Below are 11289 nucleotides of genomic sequence, written 5' to 3' on the forward strand. Positions count from 1 at the left end.
TTCCTGTATATTTGGTCCAGACGCATAGTTTGTCAACACATGCCATCAAAAATAGCTTTACTTGATCAATTGGGTAGATCAAGAAAACAACAATTACAGCTTTAATTTGATCAGGACGCACGGATTTTTTAAATTTTTTGTCAGAACATACAGAGATTTCAACTTTTTGGACGAGACGCATAGATTGTCAAATTATTGATCGTGATTCCGTTAATGGGTCAAGTTATATCCAACTAAAACTAAAGCTAAAAGGAATTTATGATATTAATATGATTTAAAGAGTAGTTTCATCGATAACTTTTAATTTTTAGTATGTGCATTCTGCATGCGGCAAAATATGTATAATGAGTTGACGGGTTAACGTGTTGTACACGTTTTAGTAAGAGACAACTCAACATATTTTAGCGTAAAGCAAAATATTAAAATGATATATATTTTTAATTTAATTATTATATATATATTATCCTATTTAATCAATAATGACCATTTTTGCTATTCAATAAAGCTTAGATTCTTATTTAATTTAGCCTCTTCAGCTTTAAGTGACTATATGCATGATTTTAATTTGATATGTAATGATGTAGAGAATTACTTTTACTGGCAACGAGATGTATAAAAAAGAACAACCAAGGCTTATAGTAAGTTGCTAGAGCACATAAACAATTACATAGTTCAGGACAAAGAAAAAACAAATTCTTCAAAGTTAAATAATAAAATTACACCAATGTGTGACAAAGTCCTCAGCTTTAATCAATTTTCATTCATACAAAACTTTGAAACCTCATCTTCTTGTGTCATCTTGTGCTACTGTATAATGTCTTGTATTTAGAATGCAAAGACTAGGGAGGTTGCATCATAGTTTAAGTAATTAAGTGTAAAACAAACAGCACCATAAAGAGTCAAATACAATAAATGATGAAAATAAGATGCAATAAAAGATTTAAGAAAATAGGTATTTCTTTATTATATTGAGTTATATAAACTTAATAGTTTAAATTTGATTTAAAGTTTTTAATTGATTATTAATACAAACAATTTATTATTTTATATAACACAAATCGAGCTACATCTGGATAATGGATAAGTGTGATCAACAAGATGCGCCGCTATCATTATTTGAATCACATTTATTAATATGAATAAATGTGAAAGGATGAGCATTCCGCAATGTCACGATTATAACATTGCCCTCAAATCGAGTGAAATACTAGTGTTTTTAAATTTTAAATATTATGGTTTTATGTAAGAGTGCACATATACTTATATTATAACTCTTTCAAAAATACAAGGATCTAATTACAAAGAGTCGTGAAAGCGGACAACAAGTTACACCACCACCCCATTTTAAATGGCAAATCCGATCCTACTGAAAACAAAGTTATCATTCTGCGCGCGTCGTTGAGTTACCATGCACGACCCACTGAACTTCACGCAGATCCAACAAGAAATTCACAGAGCCTCCTTTTTTGTCGAGATTCTCGCCCGTTTTAACACATCACAATAAACTGAAATAACCGTTAATAACCCGAAAAAAACAATAAACCAAACTGAAACAAAATCCGACGTTTTAATTTTATGTTTTTGTAAAAACCAAACTGAATTTCTAGATTTTTAAATTTTTTTTTTCATTTTAACTAATTTACAAGAAATTAACAAAGAAATAACTTATATATTTTAGTCTAAATATGTAATAATCATTGTTATTAATTAACAAAACGATTTACACCAAAAAAGTTTATTTTGAGCCAAAAAAATTATCTTCGGTCTAAATTTTAAGCTCAAATAAAGAAACCCAAATAAAACCGAGTTGACAAAAACCAAAAAAACACAAACCAAACAGTTTTCAAAAATCTATTTGTTCAAGTTTAACTCAAAACCGATTTAAACCGAACTCTACACACCTTATCCTATCCTACGAAACCTATGAAAGCTGAAAAGGTCCACTCAAGTCACCGACAAGAACCGTTCTTCACACGTTGCAAGCAACCCCACACTTTAGTTGCCGTGTGTTGACTGGCGATCCGTTGACTACCTTGTCACCACTGTTGACTTTGATTATCCACCAATCACACCTTAACTTCAACAAAACATATATCTAAAATCAAACCGTCAAGAAACCTTAGTGTAACAACCTCTTCAAGTTCAACAACAAACTATGAAGAAAAATTTATACACCCTCTTATTATTATTATCTTCTGTTTCCGCCGGCAAGAAACTGGAACTGCAGTCAGTGCACGTGTCCCGACGCTTCCTCACTGGCGGAAACAAAAAGGGGTTCTCCTCTTTTGAATTAACGCTGATTTCCGTAGCAGCGTTAATTGTTTTAATCCTCGTATCATTAATCATTATTTACTTTTATATAAAAAAGACGAAAAGGAGTCCCCGAATCGACACCGCGCCTTCGCCAACACGTACGGGCACCGAACGCCTCGTCGTGTTCAAAGAAGTCAACGGCGTGCCGTTGACTTTCTACTCGGTCGTGCAAGCGACCGGGAACTTCACCGCGAGAAATTGTATCGGATCCGGCGGGTTCGGGTCGACGTACCGGGCGGAAATCTCGCCCGGTACGATAGTCGCGGTGAAGCGGTTAACGATCGAAATGTGTCAAGGGGTCCCGCAATTTAACGCAGAGATTCGGAGTTTAGCGCGTGTTAAACACCCGAATCTCGTGACGTTAATCGGGTACTACGCGAGCCCGACCGAGATGTTTCTCGTGTATAATTATCTCGCAGGCGGGAGCTTAGAAGAGTTCATTCGGTTAAAACGAAACCGCGACACGAGTATACAAGTCGTGACGAAAATCGCACTTAACGTGGCGGTGGCACTCGCGTTTTTACACGACGAGTGTAACCCGCGGATACTCCACCGAGACGTGAAGCCGAGTAATATTTTGTTAGATAATAATTTAAATGCATACTTGTCGGATTTCGGGTTGGCGCGGTTACTCGAGGGGTTTGAGACACATGTCACAACGGGTGTCGCAGGTACTTTTGGTTATGTGGCACCAGAATATGCATTAACGTGTCGGGCGTCAGATAAGTCAGATGTCTATAGCTACGGTGTGATGTTACTAGAATTAATATCGGATAAACGCGCATTGGACCCGTCGTTTTCTAGTCAAGAAAATGGTTATACGATCGTTTCATGGGCCGTGATGTTGCGACGAGAGGGGCGAATGAAGGAGGTTTTCGCTCCCGGGATGTGGGAGGCGGGGCCGGAGACGATGCTGCTGGATTTGTTGCAGTTGGGGTTGATTTGCACGGCCGAGGCCACGCCCGGAAGGCCTACAATGAAGCAAGTGGTGAGGAAGTTGAAGCAGATTCAATATGTTCATGAATCATGAGTCATGACTGTTGAATTGGTCTTTGTGATTAGCAATTTGTATTTATAAATTGCAATGAAATTATTTTTACAGTTTTGGTGACATCAGTTGTGAGTTAAAAATTTTTACTAGAGTTCTATGAGGGGTTATTCGGTTCGAAACTGATTAACCGAAAACCGAAACCGATTAAATTCAAGTTGTTTAATAAAGTTGGTTTTTGGTTCGGTTTTGAACCGAAACCTAATTGGTAATTTAATATTCGGAATCTGAATTTAGTTCAAACCGAATAACTCGATAACAAATATAACTTTGGTTATAAAAAGTAAAAAGAAAAAGAAAAAAAGGTTATTTGGTTTAGTCTGACGAAAATGGAAATGAATTTAAATTCGCTTTTGGTTTGGTTTCGATTGAAAAACTTTCAAGTGAGCGGATAAACACGTCTAGTTTACGTGACCATGCCAGGGGTAAGCATCCGTGTAAACGGGATCTAATGGATTCGTAAAGCCTAAACTTTCGTTTAAAAGTCGAAACTACTATTGAGATGTTATGCATTCAGATTACAGATTTAGAAACACTCATTTGATTTTCAAAAGAGTTTATGCTTTCTATAAGTTTGAAATATTGAAATTTTCACACAAAAAAGACAGCTAAATAACGAATAACCTCACTTTTTATAACTTTATAAAAAAAAGTTAGTTTTTTAAAAAATTTTATTAAGCCCCCGGTGAGGATCGAACTCGTAGCCTTTCGCTTACGAAGCGGACGCAATACCACTATGCTACGGAGGCTGAATCTGCTTGAAAGTCTAATGTTAACTTTATAAATTTTTTAATAAAACAACTATGTTATTTGGAGCATGAAAATATTGTTTCCTACTCGTTTTGTTGGTGTGGGCCAGGGTGTAGACGAGTCGAGCCAGTTGGCTTGCGAGTTGTTTTGTTAAGCTCGGGCTACGGTCATTTATTTATTATCTTTATATATTTTGAGAAAAACTATAATCGAGTCCAAACTTGGCTGTAAAGTGTGAAATTAATACGCAGAAGTTCAAACGATGTAACCTCCAAAGCACATAAGGCTCGACAACTAAACGAGTTTTAATTGAGCTTTAACAAGATTGGATACCAATCGAATAAATTAACGTCGGTTTAAATAGATAATTTTTATATGTTAGTTTAACAATTTATTTTTTGAGATTTTATTATCATACCAATCAAACTCACATTATTGTACTATTGCAACACGACGGTACATAAACAGATCTGACATACCTGATCAATATGCCAAACAAAATACTAGTATTAAAGTAAACAAAGAAAGACTTGAACTTTAATAATTTTAACAGTTTTTAATAATCTATAGATAAAACTAATTCAGCAAATTTATTTTTTTGTTTTCTTTGTTGATTTTTGACTAAAAGTATCCAAGTTTGGCTTTGTCTTCATCTTTCTTGGATTGTTGATTTTTGAGCTCAGACTTTGTTGATAAAAGTTATGGCTCGGGTCCAGTTGGCTTGAAAAGTGATGGCTTAGGTTTGAAAAGAATACAAAAATTGTAATAATTTGTAGTGTAATTTTAGGTTTGAAGATATGAGAAGAGTTACAAATGCTCTTAGTACTTGTAGACGCATCTCCTAGATTTCCTTTCTTCAGTTATTTTTTTGCCCATTTCTTAGTATATTAATAACAAAACTGATTTTTCCAATGTATAAACTAAGAATTCCAATGGTTTTGACTAATATAACCTTCTCAACCACAATTTTTTATTTTTTCTAGGCATTTTACCTCGAAATACGAAATTGTACTATACTATGTATTAAAAAATCAAAGTAATGATAAAGAAATAGTGGATTCCATCGTTTATATGGTTACTTCTTAAATGGTGAGGTCTTCTCTAACATTGTTAACAATATATGACCAACAATTAAACAAAGTAAACATTGAAATGTAATAATGATGTCACGTATTAGTATTTGGATGAAATCAAATAAGCTCCATCGACCTTTAGATATCGTTGTGCAAAGAAATGATTGAATGGATCCGTGCTGAAAAACACACCTTTCACGTATTAGTATTTGGCTGAAATCAAATAAGCTCCACCGACCTTCAGATATCGTTGTGCAAAGAGATGGTTGAATGGACCCGTGCTGAAAAACGCACCTTTAAATGGACCCGTGCTGAAAAACGCACCCCTAAAGCGTTTTTCAGCACGGGTCCATTAAACCATCTCTTTGCGTAACGATATAAAAGTGTGTTTTTCAGCACGGGTCCATTCAACCATTTCTTTGCATAAAGATATCATTTAAGGCAACGGGTTGAGGTTCGACTCGCTGCTTTATTGATGGATAGCAAGGAATATTCAGAAGCTTTGACTTTGCTTTCTCGATTCGCTGCGTTGTTAATGGATAGCAATGAGCATTTAGAAGCTTTGACTTTCTGTTCGAATTTGGTCAAAGAGGTCAGAATACTAGAGGAAATATTACTTCTTGTTGATATTTATTTATTTGTAATAGCCCGCCTAACTCACCGTTGTATCATAATATTGCCTGCTTTAGCCGGGACATACCATCATCGCCTCACGGTTTTACTTTTGGTTGCTCATGTGGAGACTTCTCAGGAGTCACCGATCTTGATATTACTCCCACCTAAGTACGTTTAATTGTGAAGTTCTCTCATCCACTACCATTGAGCGTCCAAAACGCGTTATGCTAGGGAAGGTATATGCTTCCCTTGTAAAAAAAAATGTTTCATCCCCCCCCCCCTCAAACTGATGTGGGATGTTACATTATTGGAAAACAAACTTCATTTTTTTGCTTGTTTCTCTTCCATTCTTGTAGTCTTCAATTCCTCCGAGAGCATAAAAGGCCAAGAAGATTGCATCACTGCGGTATTTTTAGCAAGAGCTGCTATAATGGCATGCTCAAAGGTAAATTGCTACTATGAATCTCTTCGGGTGTGAGTTACAGTGTTATCACCTTAGTTTCATTACCTAACAGTCGGCCACGACGTCCAGTGCGACCCCTGCCATGACTTCACTTCCTCAACAAGCCATTTCAGTACCTTACATATACGAAACGCTAGCATAGTCGTAATAGATATAAATTGCGCTAAAAGTTAAGTTCAAGGCTTCAAGAAGATGCTTGAATATCTCAAACAACTGCTCTAGTACCAACTTGAAATGCCCTGGTAACTCAAAGGTTTGGTTTACACATGCAAAGTAGTTCTTAAATTTCATATCAAACATAAAAGCAGGTGATCTGATGTTTACGTTTTTCATGATTCGAAGCCTGGAATGATTCAGGTATCGCTACTTTCTTAATTTGGGGAGCTCGATAACTAATCCCCTAATGTTTCCATTCACAGATCTTAACGAAAACCGAACTTTAAACAATTTTCATACTTTTAAAGGGCCTGAACTAATTTCGGTTCAATCAACCTGCCCAACACAACACAACATAACATTTACATCACAATGCAAGTTTTTGGATATTTTGAAACCGTTCGATTTCGATTTTTCAGTTTTCATTTTGGTATCGGTTCGGTTACAATTTTTTCGGTTTTTGACATTTGAGCTTGAAAAATTTTGGCAGAAAAAAAAATTTGGCAAAAAATAATGAATTTAGGTATAAATAATTTAGTTAATTGTTAACTAATACACTATTATACATTTGACCAAAAATATTTTATTTACATATATTTATTGAATTCTTATAAATTACTTCAAATAAAAAATAAAAAAAATAAAAATTTAGGAATTCGGTTTGGTTCGGTTTTTCCGGTATTTATTACATGCAAAACCAAAACCGAACGGTTAGTTTGGTTTTTACAAAAAAAAAACATAAAACCAAACAGTCGGTTTTTGTTTTTGTTCGGTCTTTCTGGTTTGGATTTTTTGGTTTTTTCGGTTTCGGAACGATTTTTTCAGTTTCTTGCACACCCTTAAATAATTGTGAGAATGAAGATTATAATCCTTCTAACCTGCATAAGTTCTGCTCCAAAAGTGTCATAAAGAGAAGAAAGATGTCTATGAACAATAGGATCTTGATCCAAGTGAGCTTTATAATCCGCAAGTGCGGTTTCAAACAGCTTCAACGATCTCTTGGCGTAAGCATCCGCAACAGCTTGCATTGCAACAAGTTCCGGGCCGAAAACAGCTTTCGAAGATATATTCCCTGCCACATCATCGGCCCGGTTCACCATGATCTTGCATAGTAACATGTACTTGAGACTATAAACAGCCTGCGGGTCATCAAGCGCGTTAAACGCCTCAAAAGCTTCGAAAAAGTAGCTGTAAGCGGTTTTATAATCCTTTTCTTCAGCATGAAGAATCCCACTTTGTAAATCGATGGCGCCTTGCTGAGCTGGCGGCACATAGATTGCGTTTGCAGCCGTTCTAGCAGTGGTTAATGCAGCCTTTGCTTTCGGAAGATCTGTTAACGAAAAGTGAAGTTTACTTTCTAGTAAACCGATATCGACAAGCAGCAGTTTGTCATCGAGTCTTCTAACCTCTTTGACCAGACTCGAAAGCAAAGTCAAAGCGTTTGAAAACTCGTAGTTGTCCATCAACAGCGCAGCAAGTCGTGCCTCGACCCGTTGTCTTAAAAAAGTGCGCTTTTCAGCCCAAGTCCATTCAATAATATCTTTACATAACGATATTTGAATGTTGGTGGAGTTTGGTATTTTAGAAACCGAGTCGATGACTCCCCTAACGATTTTTGCGGTTTTGGCTTTTGGGATGAGGGAGAAAAGCGGTTTTAATGCGGTCAACAGACCACGAAGATCCTCGCCTCGGGTTTCTTCCGTGAGGAGTTGTGAAAGTTTTGTGATTGCTTGTTCTTTGACCCGCAGGGCTTCGGGAGATGATGCGGGGTTATTTAGAATCTGGTAGAGTAGGGTGATAGCGTCGGGTCGGGTTTTGGGTTCGAAAGCGAGGTTAAGTGAGTCTTGAAGATTTAATGATGACATGGTGGGTTATGTTAAAAGCTGCATAAAATAATAAGCAACATGGTTAAGAATACAAAATCAATATTTAATGGTGTGACATTGCAGCCTTAAGTATTTAACTTTATTAATGCTTACCGACCGACACGAACCCATTGATACCATCAAAGTGACAACACTAAACGTAAACTGTTATTTGTTTCTTTTATAAAATTACCTTGAAAAAAAAACATTATGGATTTGCTACCATGAGAAAATAACTCAAAAGTCGAATTGTTTTATAAAAAGGACAAAAACAAGTACTTAAGTTAATGGCTAAATTAATACAAAACAAAAGAAAACAAAGAAATTTAAAACTTACTAGATCGAGACGAATGAATAAAATTGTGTAGAGAAATCAGACACTTCAATTCTTAATGTTAATTAATAATAATTGTTTTGAAGTCTTGCCAATACTTATACCAACTCAATTTGTTTTTCCTGACTTGTCGTCCAAGTTTACCGGCCCATGTATATACTGAAGAGGTATATACCCGCCTCAACACCGAGTGAGGCGGGTCAACCCACAAGATATAGACAAGAGGCTTGAAATCAAGACATTATGAAGGCACAAAGCCAAAACCCATGCGCATGGCGCATATCAGATATGCTCACGCATCACATATGCTCACGCGTATCATATGCTCACGCACCATATATGCTCACGCATATCACATCTGCGCGTGACGCATCTGCGCGTGACGCATATCACATGCTCACGCATATCGCATCTGCGCGTGGAGCATCCGCGCGTGGCGCATATCACATGCTTGTGCATATCACATCTGCGCGTGAGAATAAAGAGAAGACCTCGCGCATCCTCAGGATAGGCGTATATCACACATGCACATAATCAACCTCGTCCTTATCCAAATCAGGATAAGGACAACCTTGATTGTGCACGTCAGACAACCTTCCAGAAGGTATCTTTTTAAGGAATAAGAATATGCTGATGTTGACAGCTGCCAATGAAAGGTGGACAACTCAGCAAAACCCATGTGCAATTAATTAATGAAAAAGCACCAGGTGTCCCAAGGACACGTGGCGCGAAGCAATAGGAGGAGGCCAAAAAGGCCCTAATTGGGTCTGAGCCCAATCATTGGAAACCCTAGCACTATAAATACCACATCAACTCCACAAGGAGAGGTATGCCCTATTACACAGTATTACGCATTATTAAGTAATACATTCCAATTCCTTACTCTCAGATTATTATTTTCTCCTACAAACTCTTATTCTCACACCGGAGGGTTACCCCAAAGAGGACCCCTCTGTCCCTTTCTGAGGGGTAAGTTTACGGTGCTGTTCATTTTGTAGGTGGAAGAATCCAGATTCCAAAGAACCATCGGTGAAATAGCATAATCACACCCAAGGAAAGTTGATCGTCTACCTGTGAGTCGATCCACGTTTCTTCATTGGCGCCAGCAGAACCAACGGCGCTGGCACCGGCGCCAGCAGTGCCGCCAGCAGCTTGTACGCCAGCAATGACTCCTATGAAAAAATCAACAAAAAGAAATGGTTCTGACTTGATCTAAAAAGAGAAAAGTCAGAAAATAAAAGTGCAATACATACCTTGGCGCACCGCCGTTCGCGAGTTAAACATCGCCATGAAGTCCATTCTCCCCTTTTTTGAGGGGAAAACAGGGGACTTCGAAGCGACCTCCGGCGCAGCCTCGGCACCTTGTTGCGCCTGAGGTTGATCCACCATCGTTGCCGGCTCTACAAGCATTTGAGAGAAAAGATTCATTAGTAATCCTATCAGAATAACGCTCATAAAACCATAAAGTATAAAGTATACCTGTCGAAGAGGAAACGGCAGGCGCAACGCCGCTTCCCTTTTCCGCCGCGCGAAGGGAGGAGGTAGCGGCACCATACCTCGTGTGGACAGGAGGTCTGCCCACATTTTGAGGCAGGGAAGACAAGGAAAATTTGGAGGTAAACTCCTGGGTTTTCTCAAGTCCCCTCGCCTGAGTAGGAGGATCCTGAGCAACAGGGGCAACATCTTTCTTCTGTTTCTTACTGGCCCCTGCGCCAGTTTTCCCCTTAGCTTTACGCTTTAGTTGGGGCACCTCAGCCTCCTCCTCTTCCGCGAGCTCCAGCTCGTAGTTCTCAAGCGCGTCTACAATACACGCAACAGAAAGGTTAGCCAAATCTGGTATTATAAAGGCATAAGCATAAGTACAAAGGCTTACCAGACGCGTCGCTGTCAAAGCGAAATCCCAGATCAACAAGGATGAACATGTCATCGAAGCGATCGGGGAAGCCAACCTCCCCAGCGCCCAGCGCGACGGAGCCACCCTCCATATGCTCATCATAGGCGGCGTGGACATACTCCTTGCTGACTGCACAAAACAAGTCAAATAATATCAGCAAAACGAATTATATTCGCGCAGAAGTAATGCAATGAGTTAACTTACACAAGCTGTCAACTTGGATAACGGGCTCAGTCGCGCTGTCGGCCTACCTCCTACTCATACCAACCCCCACCAGCGCCTCCTCGCAAATGTTCTTGGCGGGGGATGGTTCGGCAGTCAACTTTTTTACCCAGGCGCCAGTTGGGTTCTTGAAGACACCCACATCCGCAGGCGCAGAAGAGATCGCGCGCATGGTCATGCGGATGGGGATCACACCAGCCCTGATATAGAAAAATCTCTCAGACCAGTCATGAAGGCTCTTGAATGAAACAGTGCAGCACTTGACCTTCTGACTGCGAGGAATAAATGAGAACCAAGAATCTTGGATCTTGGGCTTATAAAAAAACTGAAAGCGCCGAGGGGTGGGCTCCTCGCGCTGAGATTTGCACATGAACTCAAAGTGAGTCATGCGCACGAGTCCAAACGGATGGACTTGGGATATATGAATCCCATAAAACCTAAGCAGCGCACCCACAAACCTTGTCATCGGGAGACGAAGGTTGCAGTGGGTGAAAAAATGGCAATACAGGGATATATAGCCGGTAGGCGGGTCCGCCGCCGTTTGCCCGGCCGCCGG

The 11289-nt window shown here is 38.8% G+C and overlaps 1 non-coding gene and 2 pseudogenes across 1 annotated transcript; 1 reads left to right on the plus strand and 2 right to left on the minus strand.

Moving 5' to 3' along the window:
• The first annotated feature begins 2096 nt into the window (after positions 1-2096).
• On the plus strand, positions 2097-3367 carry LOC143617430 (putative LRR receptor-like serine/threonine-protein kinase RPK1 pseudogene; annotated as a pseudogene).
• A 671-nt stretch (positions 3368-4038) lies between these two features.
• On the minus strand, positions 4039-4110 carry TRNAT-CGU (transfer RNA threonine (anticodon CGU)). The gene has a single exon. It is a non-coding gene; the product is annotated as a tRNA-Thr (tRNA).
• A 3170-nt stretch (positions 4111-7280) lies between these two features.
• LOC143617424 (26S proteasome non-ATPase regulatory subunit 11 homolog pseudogene) lies at positions 7281-8283 on the minus strand (annotated as a pseudogene).
• Positions 8284-11289: the final 3006 nt, after the last annotated feature.

Source organism: Bidens hawaiensis, unplaced genomic scaffold (assembly GCF_021521415.1).
Source record: "Bidens hawaiensis isolate Kalapana, Puna unplaced genomic scaffold, B.hawaiensis_p1.1 tig00054781_1, whole genome shotgun sequence".
In the NCBI taxonomy this organism is placed as follows: Eukaryota; Viridiplantae; Streptophyta; class Magnoliopsida; order Asterales; family Asteraceae; genus Bidens; species Bidens hawaiensis.